Source organism: Lithobates pipiens, unplaced genomic scaffold (genome assembly GCF_037356315.1).
Source record: "Lithobates pipiens isolate NorthernLeopardFrog02 unplaced genomic scaffold, aLitPip1_a1.2 Scaffold_1, whole genome shotgun sequence".
NCBI classification, from domain to species: domain Eukaryota; kingdom Metazoa; phylum Chordata; class Amphibia; order Anura; family Ranidae; genus Lithobates; species Lithobates pipiens.
This window is the reverse complement of record NW_027507685.1, coordinates 29,170,188-29,193,603: the sequence shown is the minus strand read 5'-3', so window position 1 is coordinate 29,193,603 and position 23,416 is coordinate 29,170,188. Positions and strand designations below refer to the sequence as shown.

Here is a 23,416-nt window from a genome sequence, read left to right as displayed (position 1 = left end):
ATTTTGTGTTTCAAACTTTATCTTACCCGGGATGTCTACAAGATATTGTTTGGACAGTTTTAAGTGTGTTATTACAGGCCTAAAATATAAAAACCCAAATATCTATGCAAAACAATGTACCATCTTGAATCTGCCTCCTTGTAGTTTGCTGCAGGCAATCAGTAGAAGTAGGACCTGCTGAATCCCACTTATAGCTCTTCCCTCTGCACGGGAAAATATATTTAATGAAGGTTTTTGTGCCCAAAGTTCAGCTTTTTTCCCCTTTATTTAACCTAACACTATGTTTACACATAGACATTTTGATTTGTGGGTGGAACATGGCCCAAAACTTCTTTTGGGCAACACGTGCCGCACGACTTGGTTTGCATGATTGTGTGGACACCATTAAAGTCTATGGGACACAAATGTGAAAAATCAAAAGTGCTAATTTTAAAGGTTTATATGCAAGTTATTGCCATAAAAGGTGTTTGGAGACCCGGGTCCTGCCCCAGGGGACATGTATAAATGCAAAAAAAGTTTTAAAAACAGACGCTTTTTTGGGAGCAGTGATTTTAATAATGATTGAAGTGAAACAATAAAAATGAAATATTCCTTTCATGCCGGGGGGTGTCCTTAGTATGTCTGTAAAGTAACGCATCTTTCCCATGTTGATAACAGTGCCACAGAAAAATTACATTTCTAAAGGGAAAAATGTAATTTAAAACTGCTCGTGCTGTAATGTATTGTCAGATCCTGGCAATATAGATAAAAATCCAAAAATACCAAAAAAAATATGGCGTGGGGGTCCCCCAGGCCTCCAGGCACTATATACTCTGAACAGCAGTATATATACTATATGGCCTGCCCAATTTACTCTGCAGAAAATTGGGCCTTAGGTGTTGGTGGTACCAAAGAACTGTAAACCCTCACAGTTACTTTTGTTGGGCGCGAGAATGGCCCCTGCTGGGAAATATTATATCAAGAATTGTAATTACATGCCTCTATTAAACAGGGGCAGAAAAATTGGGCCTTGGATTGTGGTGGTGCCACAACACTGTAACCCCTCACAGATACCCATATTGGGCACTGAAACCGGTGCCAGAACGGGCCCTGCTGTGAAATATTATATCAAAGGTTGTAATTACATGTCCCTGTTAAACAGGGGCAGAAAAATTGGGCCTTGTGTCGTGGTGGTGGTACCACAACACTATAACCCCTCACAGATACTCTTGTTGGGCACAGGAATGGGCCCTGCTGTGAAACATGACTGCCAGTTTCTTGTCCTTCTGTGGCACCCCCTCTCTCTAGGCTTACGTTACTCCCTTCCTTAACCTATGAACCAACATCAGAGCCTTTAAATCACTGCACATCCTCCAGCAGCATATAACCGACACTGGGGTAGAATAATTCTCGGGACTCCTCCCTGCATGATGGTGGGTCTACGGAAGGAGTGACTGTGGACAAGAAGCCGGTGGAATAGGACTCTATGGCAGGTGCGTTGGAAGGCAAACTACTCCGAGTCTGGGTGACAGAGGATGAGGAGGATGAGGACGGCTTCATTATCCACTCCACCAACTCTTCTGCATGTTCTGGCTCAATAACATGGCCAGCAGCAGCAAAAAAGGACAAGTGTGCCCCACAGCCACCTGCAGAGGATGCACCATGTCCACGACCACCACTGTTGGTGGTAGACACAGAGGCTGCTTGCCCTCTTTTAGTGGCCTGTGAACGTCTGCCTCTCCTTGGTAGCTTTCCGGACATGATGTCTTTTTTGTTTTGCAACACCACACTACATTGTATTAGATACTGTGTACACCGCCCGAAATGTATTAGAAAGTGTACAACAGCTGCACTGTAATGTATACTGTGTACACCACCAGAAATATAGTAGAAACTGTACACACTGTATTAGATACTGTGTACAGTGTACACTGCCTGAAGTGTATTAGAAACAGTACACCACAGAATGCATAATATAGGCTACACTGAATGCAGAATATATATATATATATATATATTCTGCATTCAGTGTAGCCTATATTATGCATTCCATGGTGTATACACTGTCTGACGTCTGTTAGAAACTGTATACTGTGTACATCGCCTGCACTGTATTAGCAACTGTACAAGGGCTGCACTGTATTATTTACAGTGTATACCACCAGAAGTGTATTAGAAACTGTACACACTGTATTCGATACTGTTTACACCGCCTGCACTGTATTAGCAACTGTACAACGGCTGCACTGTATTATATACTGTGTATACCACCAGAAGTATATTAGAAACTGTACACACTGTATTAGATACTGTGTACTCCACCTGCACTGTATTAGAAACAGTATACCACAGAATGCACTGTAGATATAGGCTACACTGAATCCAGAGTATATATATACACATATATATATATATATATATATATATATATATATATATATATATAATACAAGACTGTGTGTGTGTTGGCCAATTATGGCTCTCTCAGCAGAGTGTGCTGAGATTGGCCAAAGCATTCAGGTCAGGTGCATGCTTTGGCCAATCATCATACAGCAATGCACTGCAATCTCGCAGTGCATTATGGGGTGTTTCATGGCACTCAAATTTTCCATGAATGGCCGATATGTTCGGTTTGTTTTAGAACAAATGAACACCTGATGTTCGAGTCAAACTGACGTTCGACACGAACTGTGGGCTCATCCCCTAACCAAGAGGCACAGAAATGATTCTTGATGGTTAGATACAGTGCCATTTCAGTGGGATTTTATATGATATACCAACACAAAGTGGCACATAATTGTGAAGTGGATTCAGCCCCTCTGAGTCAATACTTTGTAGAACCACCTTTCTCTGCAATTACAGCTCCAAGTAATTTTGGGTATGTCTCTACCAGCATTGCACATCTAGAGAGTAACATTTTTGCCCATTCTTTTTGCCCATTCTTCTTTGCAAAATCGCTCAAGCTCTGTCAGATTGCATAGAGAGCATCTGTAAACAGCAATTTTCAAGTCTTGTCACAGATTCTGCATTTAGGTCTGGACTTTGACTGGGCCATTCTAACACATTAATATACTTTGATTTAAACCATTGCTTGCTTGGCATGTAGCTCTGGCTGTATGTTTAGGATCGTTGTCCTGCCCGAAGGTGAACTTCCGCCCCAGTCCCGAGTCTTTTGCAGATTCGAACAGGTTTTGTTCTAAGATTGCCCTATATTTGGCTCCATCTATCTTCCCATTAACTCTGACCAGCTTCAGTGTCCCTGCTGAAGAAAGCATCCCCAAAACATGATGGTACCACTACCATGTTTCACGGTGGGGATGGTGTGTTCAGGGTGATGGGCGGTGTTCGTTTTCTGCCACACATAGCATTTTGCTTTTAGGTCAAAATGTTCAATTTTGGTCTCATATGACCAGAGCACCTTCTTCCACGTGTTTGCTGTGTCCCCCGCATGGCTTCTTACAAACTACAAGCAGGACTGTCTCACAATGGTTTTCTTCTTGCCACTCATCCATAAAGGCCAGATTTGTGGAGTGCATGACCAATAGCTGTCCTGTGGACAGATTCTCCCACCTGAGCTGTGGATCTCTGCAGCTCCTCCAGAGTTAACATGGGCCTCTTGGCTGCTTCTCTGAATAATACTTTCCTTGCCCAGGCTGTCAGTTTAGGTGGACAGCCATGTCTTTGTAGGTTTTCAGTTGTGCCACATTTTCTCCATTTTCGGATGATGGATTGAACAGTGCTCCGTGAGATGTTCAAAGCTTGAAGCTAGATATTTTTTAATAACGTAACCTTGCTTTAAACTTCTCCATAGCTTTATTCCTGACCTATCTGGTATGTTCCTTGGCCTTCATGATGCTGTTTGTTCACCACGGTTCTCTAACAATCATCTTAGGGTTTCACAGAACTGCTGTATTTTATACTGAGGTGGACTCATTAAGTGACTTCTGAAGGCAATTGTTTCTACTAGATTTTAATCAGAGTAAAGGGGGCTAGATACAAATGCACGCCACACTTTTCAGATATTTTTTTTTTTTTTAATTTGAAAACCATTTATCATTTTCCTTCTACTTCACAATTACATGTCACTTTATGTTTGTCTATCACATAAAATCCCAATAGAATACATCTATGTTTTTGGTTGTAACATGACAAAATATCAACAATTTCAAGGGGTGTGAAAACTTTTTCAAGGCATTGTATTGTATATAGAGAACAAAGTTTATTTAATACCATTGATCATACGAATATGGAATTATCACTAAGCTAACATTATTATAAAGGAAACCAGTCTTTTTCAGCCTCTTTTTTTTTTCTTTTATTCATAATAAAATTAAAATTCCATGTCTGAGAATATTGATAAATGTAATGTCAGAACATTCCTCAGTAGACCAAGCTGGAACATCACATATGCTGCAGCACTGGGTTGGCTTTTAAATTATATTAATCAAATAACCCAAGTAAAACATTTCCATGTGCTAATGAGAAATGTTTTAGAGCATTAATACACATATTAGCTGGGGAATAAATTAGTAGGGAAATATGGCATCAAGTTTGTAAGATGCAATTTTAGAATATATCAACTATCAGGCATGTGGAGAAAATTATATGAAATTAAACAAGGCTCTTATTATTGAAACTTCATTTGTATCTTCTCTTCATTTAATTGATTACCAGTAATATTATTAAAGTAAAGTGTTATACATTTTAAATTAAATATTGAAGAATATATTATACAGGATTAGAATTCCTACAGTATTATTACATTGTAGTCAGGTAAAAGAGCAACTAAGGGCTGCCCAAATACTGAGACAAAAAAAGAAATATTTACAGTATGTTTGTGTAATGGGTGCTTTGTAGACATGTGCGATTCGTTTCGTACGAATCTCAAATTCATATGAATTTCCCTAAATTCGTACGTTCGGGAGGGTCCGAAATACGAATTGCCATGCGTCCGAATTTTGTACGAAATTTGAACTTTTGTTTACGAATCCCCAGGAGGAAGTCAGCACAGCACAGGGATGGTGGGAGCCCCTCATCTAACGAAAATTCATATTTCGGATAGGAAATTCTTCAACGGAATTTCGTATTTCAGATAAAAACCAAACTTCCATCAGCATCGACTGTCATATTGAGGTGTATTTTTGCCTTTAAATTAATCGTAACGAACGTTCGTATAAGTTAACGAACCTAACAACAATTCGTATTTCGTACGAATTGAAATTGAATTTCGGACACGAAATATGAAGTACGAATTAATTTTAATACGAACCGTAATGGAACAGAACGAAACAAATTTATTGACGGCGCCCATGTCTAGTGCCCTGCCCTGCTTTAGTGTGTGGGGAAGTTAAAGAGGTCTACACAATCACCAGAACATATCTAATGTTTTACATTTTGAGATGTAGTTCACAAATGTAGTGCTCAATGTTTATACGGGTATAGAATATCAGTTCATCCAGACTACAATTTTAATAGTTTCTTTGTAAGTACTTAGTAATTGGCCTTGTTCAATAGTATTTATTTCTAAAGTAGATAAGTGGCCAGTTGTCACAGTTTGCAGTCTTCAGAACTCACCTGTGCTGATATTTGCAAATGAGTCTTTGCAGGATGAGACTACTGTTTCTCACCTGGGATCCATGCTTGTTTCCTGTTCATCTTCCTTTTTTTATACTTACTCAGTCCAATTGGGAATTCCTTGAGCAAAGACTTCCCTGAGTTTCTGTTTGTAAACGCCTGGTCCCATGCCGTGTATTCTAGTTTCTGATGACCTTAAAAAGACCTCTGCTGTTCTTTAGCCATCGCAGCTTGATGTCTGTCATGACCTCATGCTTGTTTGAGCATGACCTCATCTCCTTTTTGTAACAGGTCTCATTGCTGTCAGTTGTTGCCAGTCTGGGTGTTTTTCAGAGAACAACTTGGGAGTTACCAACAGTAAAGCCCACAACAACTTTTTTGGTGCACTGATGATTACAGCTTCTTATATTCTGTGCCACATCTCACTTTAGAACCTATACTAATCTGGGTATGGACATATAGGTATTTAAATATTATTATTAAGCAATAAATATGCTTTAAATCAAAATATTAGTGACCTCTGGAACTATAGGCCCTGTGGCGTAAGTATCCTCAAATGTTTTTGCATTCACAAAGGCATTGAAGTTGGTTTTAGTTTGTTTTTTACCAGCTTAGAGTTCCTGCTCTGCATTTACATAAACAATTAGAAGGCAGGAATGCTATTGGTAGGGGGGAGCACAGTTGCGGAGAGAGCCACTAGAACCAACTTCAATGTTGTTTTGATGAGGATGAATCACTTCACAGTGCCTACAGCTATGGAGTTGGTTTGTTTTAAAGCTCATTTACTGGTTTTTAAGAATATTTAATTATTTGATAGTCCATAGCCTGGACACTGATTCATTTTAAAGTGTAACTAAAGGCAACACAGTTTTTTGTTTTTGTTTTTTGTTTTGTTTTTTTAAGAATAGGGAGGCTTTTATTGTGCTCAGTGTCACTGTTAGTGAGAGTATGTCTATATGTCTCTGTATATGATCACCATATCATCAGGAATGAGTGATAGAAAATTAAAAAATTGGAGTAGCCGGCTCAACAATAACAGAGGATAATTCATCCCTCCTGTGACAACAGTTTAATAGGGGATTTCCCTCACATCACAATGTTATTCTCATACTTTTTACAGTACAGGAAGTAAAGGAATACCTCCCTAATGAAACAGAGATTGCAAATAAAAAGTCAGCTGTTTAACCGTCCCTACTTTGTCCAAAATGTTAAAAAATAATTTTTTTGCTTTGACTTTGACTTTAGAAGAGCTGTATCCCAGAAAGAAAAGCACAGAAGGAAATAAAGTTAGCACCTACACTTCATGCACTGTCCTTTTCAAACTAGGAGTGCATGTATGTCTAACAAGCCAACTTCTGACTGTCAAATGGAAGCAGTCCAGCTGATTGCTTGAATCTGCACCCCCCCGTGCAAACTCCTGCCATGTATCCTGGGCTCCACTTGCCCATTTGCCCAGGACTGGCATAGTGGGTGTCACCGGATAGAGGAGGGGGAGCTGAGTGGACATGCATGTGCTCTCCTCCCCTTCTTCTTGCTGACCTGAAAGCAGAAAGTGAAACGTCACTTTTGGGTCCCCATGTCAGTTTTATTATATTCAGTGGAGCACAGGTGGAATATCCAGGGTCTTTAAGACCCCGGATGTCTTATTTACAGTAAGATAACCTGTCACTAAAAAAATCATTATATATGGGACATTTTGTCCCATATGTGATGATAAAAAAGTTAAAGTAGAGCTATAGGCAAACCTTTTTTTTTCATTTTGGATATAGCAAGGGAGAGATATAACCCTGTCAGATTTTGTTTTTGTCATCTTAGTCAGATTGAGGAGATTTCTCTTCACTTCTTGTACTATAGCCAAAACAGAAAGTGAGATGAAATCCCTTCAAATTAAGGGAATTAATTGGCCCCCAGGTCACCAGAACTAGTGTCCCCATTGGAAGATTTCCCCTTTATTACTTTTCTGGGATCAACCCAAAATTTGGGATTTTCTTTACTTTCATTTTCAATGGTAATGATAAACCGGCTAATTAGACAGGATGAATCTCCCTAACTGGGACGCAGACAGCAGTAAGCACCTAATAGATGTTCTAATCCATCTCTACTCTATCCAAACTAAAAGTTTTGCCTTTTTTTAATTGCAACTGTAAAAAATAAAAAATCTCCCCCCACCCCCACGTACACACATGACCATAAACGCACGCTTCGGGGATGCCTATGCACAAAAACGTAGATTGTAATACACGTTACATATGACCACACACACCAGAATGAGAGCAATATTTCTTGCACCAGACTAGCACATTAGCCTTTCTATCACCAGACCTCCTTCATAACATTAAACTGCTTACCTGTAAGGGGCTTTTAAAGTGTTGCCTCTGGAAAATTTAGGGCATTGAAGTTTGTCACCATTTCACAAATGCACACACGTTTAAGTTTTCACATATTGGGTATCTATTTACTCAATGCAACCCCATCTTTTATATTTCATGTAGGTAATTTATTGTGTTTGTGTGCCTAAAATTAACTTTAGGATATTTTTTACTGAAATTTTGCATTTCCTAAGCCTTTATGGTAAGATCATGGAACATAGAAAATTTAAACTAACACTTATTTTCTCTTTCAAAATTTGTATTGAAGTTTTACAGAGAACAGAATGTAACAGACAAAGGACAAAGTAAAGAGTGAACTAATACTGTTATACATTGTAAAATATTAACGGTGGTCATAGAGGCAAATGCAACTGTTAAAATATCATAACAAACTGGTAGTGGACAGTAACGTCTAGGATGCGCATTGATACTAGAGTGAGGCATATCGTCCGATACCCCATGACATCCCATCTGGGCACGAACTGTGTCATGGGGAAGGGAGGATAACATATCTTGCTATCATATTTTTCCAGTAGGATGACAATCATGTGGCATTGAGGTGATCACAATTAATATAGGTAAGCGTAAGATTGATGTTAACAGTAACACCAGAATTAGTAGTAAAGGAAGAATCCAAGTCAGTTCCAGAAGGCCCGACATGGCTCTGAATATTTAGGCTTTGAGTCTTCTCCTAGGCCATAATCCAGGTGATTTTCCTCTTAGCTCTAGTGAAGGAAACAATTGGTTGCTTCCAAGCACGGGTGATGGTCAGTTTAGCTCCTGTATATTACTAATAGGATGAGATTGTAGATGTAGATTTTTAGTGACCAAGGCTATTGGGCAATTGAGCAGGGCAATATGAGGGGATTTTGGGATAGGTAAGCCCAAGATCTTTCGGAGCATGTGAAAAACTTATTTTAGGACAGTCCCACCATAAATGGAACATGTCTCCTATATAATCACAGCCTCAAAATCAGCTTGGAGAGGAAGAGGGGTAGACTTTCACTAATCGCGTTGGGACCAAGTACCATCTCATCAAGACTTTTAGGTTGGCTTCTGCCAATGCTACATTCAAAATATCTTTGGTGGCCCTGAGTGAATTCTTATTCCATTTCTTGGGATCCCAATCTTTAGCTAAGCCCCAAGCTAACATATAGGGGGTCTTGGTTTGGGTTGAAGAGAGTGAATTGTATATCACTGAAATCCCCCCTCTGCTCCATGTCGTGACTACACCCATGTTCATAGGGTGTTATGTTGGGTGAGTTTTGTGTTCCAGAGTTTATAGAGAAAATTGAAGATTTGGGAGAACCTAAACTTCTCAGAGGCCGGCATGTCACGTTTGCTAGAGCAATAGCCTTTGGTTATTGGGCCAGATGGAGAAGGAAGTGACCAATTCTATATAGTCCTTTTTCCAGCAATCATTTAACGACTTGAATATCTATACCAGGAGGAAATTGTGGGTTCCTGAAAATATGGGACAATGGGACACTAGTAGCATGTGAGTTCTAAGGGTGTCCCATAGAGCAAAGGAATGAGAGATTTGGGGCAAGGATCGGGGGTCTTGATTTAGAAGGGCACCAGAGTAAGTAATCTAAGGTGTAGCAAGGAACTGCTTGCCTTTCCATACATATCCATTCAGGGATTCCAGAACGTAGGTAAACCTCAGATATTTGAGCTAACTGGGCAGAATGGTAATACCAATGGAGGTTAGGCAAACCCAGTCCACCTTGCTTACGGGAGCGGAAGAGCACTGCTTTGGACAAGCGATGTCCCTTCGACCCCCAGATAAGAACTAACACTTATTTTTATTCTCTAGGGTGTCTACTCTCAGAAAATACATAACGTTTTGGGGGTTTATGTAATCTGTAGACCTAAAATAATTTTTTGAACAGTATGCAAAAAACACAAAAAGGTTTCTGGCAGTGAAAGGGTTAAAGCTGTTCCTATATGTAGAAATCCATTTGATTGATATAGTAATTGGTTGCACAAAATTTGCAATTTGATTAATAAACTAATATTTTATTTAAAATAGAATGATTGGTCTTGAAAGAAATAGAATTAAAACAAATAAATGTTTTTTTGTTTCCTCAAATATTTTTTTTTGGGGGGGGGGATTGTTTGAAAAATTGAATCTATGATCACCCATTTTTTTTTATTATTACATTCTTTGCCAGCATAGGATTATAGAGTACTCCGGGTGACGGGTTAGACATGAATCTCTTTATGAAGTATATGCAGGTCCTAGGATGCTTTTACATCAATGTACAATAATGTACATCTAATGTTTTTCTTACTCTTAGATCTTTGTATAATATTTTCTGCTGCTATTGTTTCCTTTGTGTGCAGAACACAGCTCTGCAACAACCATCTTTAAAGTGTGCGCCTGTGCGCTTTACCCTCTCACCCTCACAAGCTACTTCAGACCCCATTAAATCACATCAGATAAATCTGTCATTTCTGCTGTTTCTGTCCTATTCTGTTATTCCAGACTGCTTAGATGAATATTTCTGTGTGCCGAATATCTTTTAACTTTTCAGTCATTAATCTCAAGCTAAAAGAACATTCTGTGCCATTATGTTTGCCTGTGCTTTGAAGAAATGCAGTAGGTTTGGTTGAGACGTTAAGATCTTGTTATTTCAATAAAAGAAAAAATTAAGTGTAATGTCAGATTTACATTTTGTTTCCTGAGTAATATGTTTTAGGTAATTGTATATTTGCATTATCACTGAATGTTTGATTTTACCAGTTTACCCGGTTCATTTAAAATGGTATTAAACCCAAAAACAAAAATGTAACAGATTTTTTAGGCTTTTCTCCCTTTATTTTTACCTGGTGATCTGGCCACTAACACACGTTCTGTTGTAGGGTGGCTCATCCTGATAAGAGGAACAATAGAGAGACCTTTGAACAGCAGCATTGTCAAACTAAGCTTTTTAATTGAGCCTATTGTCCACTTTCTGTGTTGGTTATTCGGACTTTTGGGTTACAAAGCTACATTATAGCTGAATGGCCTGGCTTTTGTGCCACATTTGACCTGTAGGAGGCGCTGCCCAAAAAATTAGGTCCCAGTAAAACATGTTCCAGAAGGTGAACTTCTCCTTTAACACTTTCACAGCCAAAGGCGTTTTTTTGCACATATTTAAAAAGATAATTTTAAGCCTGAAGATTACATAAATTCCTCAAATATTATATATTTTCTAAAAGCAGACACCCTAGAGAATAAAATGATGGTAGTTTCTTTTTTTATGTCACACAATATTACCACAAAGGTCTAGGAAGCAAAACATTTTAGTAAAAAACACATTCAAAGTTAATTATAGGGGGGCATGAAAATGCAATAGATTTCCCAATTCTTTTTTTATAGTAAAATATAAAAGCTGAGGTTGAACTGAGTAAATAGATAGCCAACATGTCAAACCTTAAACATGTAAATTCCCAATATTGCCATAGGTGACTCTTTAAAAGCCACCTATAAGTCATCAGTTTAGCCTTACAAAGGATTTCTGCTAGCTTTATTGATCTCACTCCGGCATGCACAACGATATGTAACATGTGTATCGTAATTTTCAGGCGTAGGCACCCTGCCGCCTGCGTTTATGTTTGTATGCGCGTATATGTTGTAGTAAGGGGGCCTCAATTTTGTGGGAGGGGGGTTTTATGTGCTTGGTTGTAACTTACATTTTTTTTTCCATGAAGATGTTTATTGAAAGTAGAAAGTTTTAATATAATAGAGTAAGTTATAGAAGCAGATATTATCACATACAAGGAACATAACAATTATCCTAAACAGAACACAGTACAGGAAAATTGAGCACAGTATAGGTTTGGTGATATAAGCGGGAGGGGGTTGGAATCAAGTCGAATAGGAATTGATTACTTTAATAACACTTTTAGGTATTTGCTGTGGTTGCCATAAGGGTGTATGTTTAGGGGGGGACAAAAGAGTCCATAGTGGAAGATTTGGGAGTTGTTTCTGTTTCAGTCGGGTGAGTGCGTAACGGTTGGTAGACGATTTAGTGTTTATTAAATGTCTCACAAGCATGTATGTGATGGAGAGTGGGTGATTGTGCAGTGAAAATGGTAAAGAGGTAAAGAGGTTAAGGTATAGACAATCTTGTCTTCTTGCACGCCTGATATATCGAGACTAGGATGTAATTGTTGCATTAGGAATGTGTCTGAGTAGGGTATAAGGATTCTGGTTGTCAATGGTAGGGTTCAGGGATAGCGTAAGGGAAAGTTTGGGGTGGGTGGAAGGCTAGGGAGGGGTAGTCAGAGTATGGAAGGGAGGATGAGGGTAGGGGGGAGGGGGTGGAGAAAGGGAGTGGAGGGGGTGGATTGGGTACCATCTCTTTTTCCCTCCGTGGGGGTCGGTGGATTGGAGTTTGGGTTGAGTGTTACGAAAAAAGAGGTATTATGATTTATTTGTGTATTGTGAAGAGTGTTGTGAATGAGGTTGGTGGTGGGGCGTTTGAGATTGAGATGTCTTGTGGGGTGTATGCTTGTGTTATGTTAGGGGTAATAAGGTTGTGGTATTCTGTCATCGTCTGGAAGAGGGTCCAGCAGGCCCATTTGAAAGAGAATTTTGTGGGTGTGTCATTACCTATGCAGATGAGTCATTCCATTTCCACTTTCTTGGCTATTCTGGATAGCCATTCTTTGATTGAGGGTGTTTGTAAAGTTCCCCAATGGAATGGTATGCACTGTTTAGCTGCATTTACCATGTGCATGGCAAGGGGCTTGTTTGTATAGGTGGGGTAGTGTAGAAGGAATTAGGCTGGGGTGAACTCAAGTGTATATGTGGTAGCCTTGGCGATGATGCAGTGGATCTCGGCCCAGAACGATTGGATTTTACAGCAGCTCCAGAAAATGTGCTGGAGAGCCCCCCTGTCACTTCGTCATCTCCAACATGTATCTGGAAGGTCTGGTTGGTACTTGTGAATTAAGGATGGGGGGGGTACCACCGTGTTTGGATTTTGTATCCATTTTCTTGTGTGGTGACGTTCACCAACTCTTTGTGTGTAAACAGGAAAATTTGTTTCCAGTCTTCAGGGTAAAGTCATAGGGAGAGTTCCTTTTCCCAGGTCAAGCATACCTTGCTCGTGTTAGGGGAAATGTTTGTGAATAGAAAGTGTCACTGAGAGTTAATGGCATTGGGGATTTTGTGTTAGACACAGCATTTCAAATGGGGATAAGGATCTAGAGACCTTGCATTTCCTGTCTAGTTCACTAAGATAGTGTGCCAGTAGTGTGTAGTTCCAGAGGGCGATAGAGGGGCTGTCTCTATCAGAGGGCAATTTATCATATTGTAGGAGTTTACCGTGTACAAAAAAATGGTAGGCTAATGCATTTTTATGTGGTCATGCGTCATTTAAGAAATTGCTGTGTAACCCAGGTGGGAAGTCCGGGTTCAGGTGCACCGGAGTGAGTGGGCCAGTAGTTGATGATAATGGTGTCAATTTACAAGTTTCTTGGAAACTTCTAAGGGTTTGGCCAATGAGGGGGTGGGGGAAGGTGTCAATCGGGATATGTTTGGATAGTGTCCAGGGTAATAAGTGTAGTGGGAGTGCAGTAATGGAAACCTCAAGGTGGACCCATTCTTTAATTTCGTTATGCATATTCCAATCTATAATTCTGGTGAGCTGACATGCTCAGTAGTCATTTCTAATGTCTGGAAGGCCTACCCCACCCTTAAGCTTGGGTAGGGAAAGGTGTTGGTAGCTGATTCTGGGTTTCTGACCTCCCCAGAGGAAGTGGGTGCAAAGACTCTTATAGCTTTGAAAGAATGTGGAGGGTATGTGGATTGTGCTTCCCATTGGGTTAAAGGTGAGGTGTCTGGGGTGTCATTGTCTTGGAAGTAATTGATGGTAGTAGCATTCAGCTTGCTGACTCTGTATTTGTCTGTTAGTATGTTGGGATCAAGTCTCCAAATTTTAGAGCTGTGGATGATTTCAGGAAAGGTTAATCGAAGAGTGATCGGGTGGTGGTCAGAGATGGTCATAGGTTCAATTGTGGAGGTAGATAGGAAAGGTAGGTCTTGCTGGCTGATAAAGAGTTAGTCTAGACCAGTGTATTTGTTGTGTGGGGCTGTGAAAAAGGTGTAATCTTTGTCTTGGGGGTGCAGGGTTCTCCATGTATCATGAAGGACGAGTTCTTGAAGAGATAGTCTGATTTGTCGTAGTGCGCAGAATGAAAGATGAGAGTTGCCTGTGGAGGAATCGAGAAGGGGGTCAAGAGGGATGTTGAAGTCTCCCCCCTTAGCATTAGGATTCCCGATTGAAAGGCGGTGAGTAGGCGGGTGATCGATCTTAAGAACGGAACCTGTGATGTGTTTGGACTGTGTATATTGGCCAGTGTAATTGGTTTGTTCCATAGCTTGCCCTTTAGAAAAATGTAACACCCCTGATCATCTAATAAGGTGTACGATATTTAAAAGGGGAGCTTTTTAGCTAAAAGTATGAAGCCCCCCTTCTTTTTGGAAGTTGGGGCAGCTGCATGGAATGCCAGTGGGTAGCGGTTGTTTTTCAAGTTTGAGGATGGAGTTTGCTTTGAAGTGGGTTTCCTGTAAAAATACAATGTCCACCTTCATATTTTACATGCTGGTTAATACTTGAGACCTTTTTTCAGGCTTGTGGATACATTTTATTACAATTAAAAATATATATACAGTATATATATATTTTAAATTTACTTTTTTATTCCATCACATAGTGGACAAAAAGTCCCCTATGTGATGATTCTTTTTTGGTGACAGGTTTTCTTTGATGAGACTTGCAGGGTCTAAAAGACCCTACATGTCTCCCCTGTGTTCGACTGAATGTAATGCAAAGGACATAGCACTGCATTACATTACATTCTTTCCCGGACTTGATGGCTGGGGAAATGGTCAATGGGTATCTGGCATTGATATCAGATGTCAATTCCGGGTCAACTAGAAGGGGAAAAGAGCGGGCTTGTGTCCCCTCACCTCCCTTCCCCCCATCCCTCTACCTGGCGGCACTTGATATTCTGGCCCTGGGCCTACAGATGGGTAAACTTAGTTGGGGATCAATAGCGGGGGGGGGGGGGGGCACGTGCAGGGTGTGAGGAGCGTTCAGTCAGCAGTCCATGTGCACGGTTGAAACTTCCGGTTGCAATGGCAAACTGGCGCCTGGGGTTTGTCAAGCCCTGCAGTAAAATGAAGGGGAAGAAGAATAAAGCCTTTGTGTTACTGCATAGAACTGTCCATAGTGCTGAATTTCTGAAAAAAAGAGCCCAGAAAAAAACCCTTTAAACCAGTTCAGTAAATGTTCCTTTATCACTTGTCACCGGTGTTTTCCCCGTCACTGGGGCAGAAGAGCAAGTGTATGGCATTTTGATTGTTTTGTGTATTGATTTAGGATGTTTTATAGTTATATATAACTGTATCTCTTTCTGTACCTGCATAACAAATCCCTTAAGGAAGATAATGGAATCTCTGTGTTTCTACCTTATGATGACAGTATCGATCCTTGTGTGTTGTCTCAGACATCATGTTGGCTATTGAAGAATCTATGCGTATTTACAGAACAAAGAGTGGAGTAGAAATTGTGTACAAATCACAGATCTATAAATAAGCCCTTGTGTTTGACTTCCCAGACATGAAATTCTATCAGCATCACCTTAAACCATCTCTTCAATTTTTATAAGTTCCTAGAGCTGGTCTTTTTCCAGCAAATACATCTGTATCTGCTCAGGATCAGGCTTTTTCAATAAAAAAAAGGCAAAAAGTAATGGTAATGTACAGATTTTTGAAGTATAAAAAACAATGCAAAATATAGGTTGTTGTGATTGGCTTAACCAAAAGAATTTGATTATGTATTGTACTCTGTAATGCCTGCTTCTCTACAACCATTTTGTTTTCATTCTAAGTTCAGGCAATGTTGGTAATTTCCCTGAACCCCATTATAATACAGGTCTCAAAGCTCAAGATTTATCTTTGTTTACTGTGGATTTAGTACTATAAATTGTGTTTTCATTTATTTAACTGATTTCAGAGCAAAGATGCCTAATTCACAAAGCTTTACACAAGGATAAGGACCTTCTCCATTCTTCATTCATCAAGTCCCCACCAAGAATCCTCCCAAAAACCCTGAAAAAAGTCCAGAATTATATAATCATTCACACATTGCTTCAAAGCTATTTTTTTGTTGTCTGATTTCTCTAATTTTGGACTCATAATGCAGCTTTTAAATACCTTAAAATAATACAGGCATACCCCACCTTTAAGTACACAATGGGGTTTATTTACTAAAGCTGGAAAGTGCAAAATCAGGCTCACTTCTGCATAAAAACCAATGAGCTTCTTACCCCAGCTTGTTCAATTAAGCTTTGGTTATAAAACCTGGAAGCTCATTGGTTTCATTGGTGAACCTTTGCACTTTACAGCTTTAGTAAATAAACCTCATTGTGTACTTAAAAGTGGGGTATGCCTGTATTAATCCCTCAGTGTATTTTAGCTTAACACATTGGGCACCATAAAATAAACATTCCCCAATACACTATTTGTTAAAATTCTTACCCCGGCACTTGCAGTTAACAGTGGACCTTGCAACCTCGAGCCAGTCTGTTAGCTTGGAGAAGGGGGGTGGGAAGCAGGGGATTGCCTTGGCATCCTGGGCTGTAGGGCTTTGTGTTTCTAAAGGTGATTTAAAAAAAACATGGATTTAAAGTGTTACTAAAACCACAACAGTAAAATCAGTCTGTATATGTGTAGCACCGACCCCTAAGGAGCTGCTGGTTTTATTTGGGCTTACCGTTACCTCACCTCCTCGCTTCTCCTTCACAGGGGTCCCGTTGGAAAGTAGCCCAAATAATGTTGGATCCGACACTTAGTCCTTTTTTTAACATTTATTCAGGATAAGCACAAAGACCTTCAATAGAGGATTAAAGGGTCAAGGGGAGTTCAGGCACCTGGTAATTGCGGGTTAGAGGTATTGGTCAGATCCAGAGGACAAACATCTCCACAGACTGGATCCAGCAACCACTGGATAGGCCCCTCTCACTTGACCTAGCAGCCGGTGAGATGCTCAACAAAGTCTCTGCCACAGACTTGTCAATTAAACTAAAGCATTCTTGAGAGATCTGGAGAGGTTTAAAGAACTGCCATACAGTACCAGTTTTCTTTCAGCCGGCTATACTGTATGTACTGTACATACTGTACTGCTCCCCTTTCAAATATCGGACACCTATACTGTATGGGTGTTGATCCGGGTTGCATCCTGTAACTGAGTTTCCAGGCTCCTCTAGAGATACCAGCCTTGCGCTTGGTCCTCTACTAGAAAAGTCCTCCCCTGGATCCTCCAGTTTTCTTGGCCTCTCCCCGCAGGTGAGACAGCACAGGACTACCCCTGGATCAGTAGGCCCCTCAAGTTTTCCGGGCCTACCCTCTCAGTTGCAGCCGGCCCAGAGGCACAGGACCAAGCGACACATACCCCCAGGCCAGGAGGGCCATGAGGTCAGGATAGCAGACCCTATAAAAAGAAAACAAAAAATGGCATCGGTACCTTAAATACCCTCCCAGAATGCAAAGTAGGGAAACCACTCCCACTGAGCTACTTCCGAGCAAGAGGTGATATTCAATACATCCAGCCTGCTGCATTTCCACACCTACCGGTGGTGACAGTGACACCTACGGTCAAGTGGGATCCAGTGCAACCCAGCTAGACTGGCACAGAAACCAGAACTTTTTAGAATAATTAGCCTGAGCCCAACTGCAGCTTCAGACAAGTAAATTTGAAAAAGAATTGCTCATTTGGAGCAGGGCGCTACATATGCAATAAAACATGCTTGGTATACTCACTGTGGAACCTAAGGGGTTAATCCTGCACATTGTGTAAAAAGTCAGTTTGATCCTGTCTTCGTTGATCCTCCCCTTCGTCCACTGTCCCCAATCCATCTCCTGATAGCACAGAGCCTTGGTGGCTGCACATGCTCAGTGTGTATTATTTTTTCTTGGGATGGTGCTTGTGATTAGCACAGGTACAATCAGCACTGTCCAGACAAAAGGTCAGGGGTCCTGCAGGCTCATAAGCCAGTCATAAGAGAATGAAAACTCCTCCTACAAGCTTTAACCAGACACTGATAGAAGTGATAAGACTGCTATTTACTGATGATGAGAAAAGGTATTTAGCAGTTTATATTTACTAAAATAAATACATGTCCATGTTTTGTGTACTGTAGGAGATCAGATATAGTGAATGCAGAGTCTTGGGTTTAATAACACTTTAACATCACTTTAAGCCTCTAAAAATGTATCATGGCTCAGAGAGGTGGTTTAAAAAAAATCCAAAAAGTTCAAAGATAAGAACAACTAGCAGACTGTGCAGGTCCTTAACTGTTTGTACATAGTTCTACAGTGCATCCCCATTACCCATCCTTGTTCATTGCCCCCCCCCCCCAAAAAAACACCAAAAGCTAAAACTTCTAGACTGTTTATTGAGCCATCTGGAAGCATGTGAATATACCCTTTAATAGGCCGTGGGTGCTGTAAGGGGGAAATAGGCCCAAAATCCAATGGCTCCTTTGGGGATAGTATTACATGTAAAATTATTAAAAGTATACAGCAAATGCACATTGCTAAATTCTGACACAGAAAGTGTTCTAATGGCCTGGACTCTGTTAAACAGAGCTTTTGGTCAAACATTTGCAAATATACCACAACAGCTCCATAACTAAATGTCACAGAAATGTAACTGTTTGACCCAAACATTAACCGTTTCCAGACCGCCCACTTAATATATACATATATATATATATATATATATATATATATATATATATATAGCGGGAGCCAGTGGGTCCAGCAGCTGCAATGGCTGCCGCAAACTGACGATCATTCTGTGGAGAGAAGGAGCAGCAGTGTGCCTATGTAAACAAGGCAAACAGCTGATCTGTCAGGGAGCAAAAAAAGAGATCTTGTGTTTCGCAATGTGTGAAACACAAGAGCTCTCTTTTCCTCCAGTTTATCCACTCCCTCCACAGTTAAGTACAGTAAGCATCTCACAGGCACACACTGAACATCTTAATCGCCCCTGGTGTTAACCCCTTCCCTGCCAGTGTCATTTATACTGTGACAGTGCATTTTTTTTTAGCACTGATCACAGTATTGGTGTCACTGGTGTCCAAAAAGTGTCACTAATGCCGCGTACACACGAGCGGACTGTATGGCGTTCTTAGTTCGTCATACAATCCGACGGACAGTCCGTCGTACTTTCGAATGAACGGACTTGACCACACACGGATGCACAAACAGTCCGTCGAAAAGCTTGCGCGATGACGTGTACAGCACGTACGACGGGACTAGAAATAGGAAGTCCAATACACAGCAAAGCACCCTTCCGCCGTGTAAATCCTTTCTGGGCATGTGCCATTCTTAGTCCGTCGAACTAGCATACTGATGAGCGGATTGTCCGCTGAAACCAAAGTACGACGGACAGAATTTTGAAAAATCCGAAATTCTTAGTACGCCGGACTGCACGCTGAAAAAGTCCGCTGAAGCCCACACACGAGCGGACTGTCCACTGAAATGTGTTTCGACGGACTAAGTACGCCATACAGTCCGCTCGTGTGTACGCGGCATTAGTGTCCAATTTGTCCACCACAATGTTGCAGTCCCACTAAAAATCGCTGATTGCTGCCATTACTAGTAAAAATGAAAATAAAAGTATCATAAAAATATCCCATAAATTGTAGGTGTGATAACTTTTGCGCAAACCAATCAACATATGCTTATTGTTTTTTTGTTTTTTTAAATATGTAGCAAAATACTATATTGTATTGGGACACCTGCCTTTACATGCTGAGTAACTTTAATGGCATCCCTGTCTTAGGTCTAAGTAATTTTCCCCTCACTTGTCTCCATACCTAACAGGAGAGCAGATCTGATCAGCTCCGCCACCAGCTCTGGTAATCGGCGGAGGGTACGGAAGCGTGGCAGGAGGGGGGGGGCTCCTCTCCAGCCGGAGATAAAAGTTATCTCGCTGTGAATCCGCTGCAGAGACGACTTTTATCTGAAAGTGTACCACCCGTTGAAGAAGAGGATACCAGGGTTATGGCAGATAGTCCTCTTCAAAGTAGCGACGTATTACAATGGCAGTCCCTAAGTGGTTAAATAGGCTGCAATAACAGTCTGGACAGGATGTGACTATTGATGTCAGTGCAGACAATATGTGATTCATCTCTGATGACAAGTGTACTATACCAGTTCTTATTTGCCCCAGAGGCTAAATTATTTTTGTTATATATTTTAAATTTGGACCCTTGTTCTGGTTATCTCGGTGCTGCGGCACCCATCAAGGGTAGGTCCTGTACAGGTGGTGCCATATGTCTGGATCAGTGAGATTTGTTCAAGCATGGTCTAATGTCATACTGTTGAAAAGTCATTCTTTTCTCTTATTGGGTATATGTAACGTCTTCCTTTTCTGACCATTATGTGGCCGCTAGTGGACAATACCTTTTTACAACTATTTTATATTGTATATGTTCATATATCAATGTTCAATAAAATTTTACTTTTTATATTTCTGTTATGGGAGGGAAATAGTGTCCAAAGGCGTATTTATACAGCTCATTGAAGCTAACGGCACAAACTGTAATATATATAATTTCGTTTTTTGACCGTAGATACATTTATATTATCTATCAGAATCTTCCAGTGACAGCAGAGCTCTGTTGCTCGTTAAGGCCGCGTACACATGGGCGGATTGTCTGGCCAACTAAGTTCGTCAGACAATCCGACAGACAGTCCGTTCAAAATTTGAATGAACGGACTTGACCACACACGATGATCAGACAGTCCGCTGAAAGCGTGCGTGATGACGTGTACAGCACGTACGACGGGACTAGAAAAACGACGTCCTATACACTGCAATGCAACCTTCGGCCGTGTAAATCCTTTCTGAGCATGCGCCATACTTAGTCCATCCAACTTGCCTACACACGAGCGGACTGTCCGCTGAAACCAAGTTTGGACGGACAAAATCAAGTTTGAACGGACAAAATTACGGAAATTCCGTAAGACTTTGTTCGTCAGACAGTCTGCTGAAAAAGTCCGCTGAAAAAGTCCGCTGAAGCCCACACACGAGCGTATTGTCCGCTGAAACGCGGTTCAGCGGACTAAGTTGGACAGACAATCCGCCCGTGTGTACGCGGCCTAAGTCTTTTGCTGCACCTACAGTACCGTTTCCAACAGGCCAGGTCCATACACCTGATCTGTTTTGTAAAAGTAGGCAAAAAATAACATTTTTCAATGTTAATTACTTTTATTTGGGAAAACTAGAAATCTCAAACCTAAAATACTATTAAAATGATACACTAAGATTAATAGGTAATATGATAGGCAAAACATGTGTTATATTAAAGCGGAGAGCCACCCGATTTTAACATAATATCTCAAGCTGATTAAATACATGTCATCCTTCAAAAACTGAAAGTTTTTTTTTTTCAGCATTACCCTTTTTTTTGTTATCTTGTCCATTTCCTGTCTATGGTGATCGCGGATATGGGCGGGGATAGTGCGGATATGGGCGGGGATAGTGTGATATAGTGGATAGTTCGTAATATCCTCAATCCGCACTGTCTCCTGGGAGCTTGTGTCATAGTTCCCAGCAGTCAGTGTGGCGGCCCGCTGACGCGAGTTATTGCGTGATTTCTTACTTGCACAGCTTCGTTGCCATCACAACAGGGCAGGACTTCCGACGACGCTGCCCGTTGCGATGGCAACCTTAGCTGTTGACGGCGCTCCTCTTTACAGTTACTGCGCATGCGCGAGATTGGGAATACAAGGCGCAGTGCCTCCTGGTCGAGAAGGGGCACTGTATCCTGGAAGAGGATGCCTGTGGGCTTCACATGCCCACAGGTAAGATGAGACTCGGCTACAAGAATTATAAAAAAGTTGATATTGCTATAGAAAACGGACATCTTTAAGACTGAAAACATGCAACAAGTGAGTTATAAATGTTAAGGACATAAGCTTTGTGATTGTACCAAAAAAAAAAAAAACGTTTAGGGCAGTGGAGCCCCGCTTTAATTAACTTTGAGCAATGCAATCCCTTGTATTCTGTCACGTCCTGGATCCCTAACAATACAAAGAATGTCTTTGTTTTATTAGTAATGAAATGCCTCAGATCTTTTCCTTCAAAAACCATGTTTTTACCCTCTATTCGTTTCACTGCCTTTTTCTTTGCAGGTTTCGAAATTTTTTGTCATATTTTCCTTAACAGCCTGAGTAATACATTCGTCCAAATAAGCCAATCCTACGTTTGTTTCTGACAGACACCAAAGGTGTCTCTTAGCAACTGTGAGAGCACATTTTTTGACATCTGCATCTGGGTAAGTGTTCAAAAACTATAACATATCCAAATCATTCTTTGGAGCCCATCAACTTACAATTGCCTCATGCCAAAAGCGAACATAAATGAGGCTGACAAAATGTCCAAAACGTTTCGTTCCTTCCAGTTGTTGTTGAGGAATATTCAACTGTTTAGTGAAGTGGACAATTTTAAGTGCATATATTGCCTTTGCCATCCACCTTGCTTGATGCAGTGCCCCTGGGATCCTGAAACTGAAGTCATTTTTAGACCAACCTCCTAGGTACAGGAGTGAGAGTTGTAATAACTCTTTGTAGTCTTCTCTTGGATGACTTCCTTCTTTTAGGGCATTTTTGGTGTAGTTAACCATTTTCACTTGTTGTTCTTCTAGAAAGCCTTGAACTGGACTTTCTTCATCCAGCATTGTTGTATATGACTCAGTGAAGCCCACAGACTTTGCTTTGATAAAAGTGATCAATGTGTGCAACCCCTAAATATTATCCAATCTTCTTGAAATTTGGCATATATATTTTTTACATCACTGAGACTCGGGGTGTAAACAAAGCCATTTGAAAATCACATCTTTGGAAAAAGGAAACACCCTAATACAGACCCTTATTCATTCATATAATGTGTAGCTGAGGCTGCAGAGAAAGGGATTGTCTTCAATTACGTTCTCTGTCTCAAAAAAGAGACATCAGGGATCTTTTTAGATCTCTTATATCTCACTACCCCCCCCCCCCCCAACAAAAAAGTACTAAATATAAAAAAGAACATGTAAAAAAAAAATACAAAACAACAACAATGTAGTAAGGCCTTGCTTGTACACACAGCACATACACCATATGCCCCTGCAAGACAGTGTTTACTCACACAAGGATGCACAGGGGTTCTGTGCATCCCTCTTCAGGCAGTCCCATTGATGTAATTTTGGATTGGGCAATTTCATGAACACAGCCGTTGCTCTGAATTTGACATCCATGTGGATCTTGGTGCATGTACTCAAGTTTCCTCTGTGTTCAAGGTCGTGCACCCACACCCATACCCTCAAAGATGTCAGATTGGGTGCAACAGCTATGAAAGTGTAGCCATTGCATCCCAATTGACATGCATGGGACTGCCTGCACAGGGAAGCAATGAACACCTGTACACCCCATATGGTTAAACATG

General features: G+C 40.7%; 1 protein-coding gene across 1 annotated transcript in view; it reads left to right on the top strand.

Moving 5' to 3' along the window:
- The window catches only part of AFF2 (ALF transcription elongation factor 2), a 763,943-nt gene that overhangs the window by 283,180 nt on the left and 457,347 nt on the right, over positions 1-23,416 (top strand). The window lies entirely within an intron of this gene.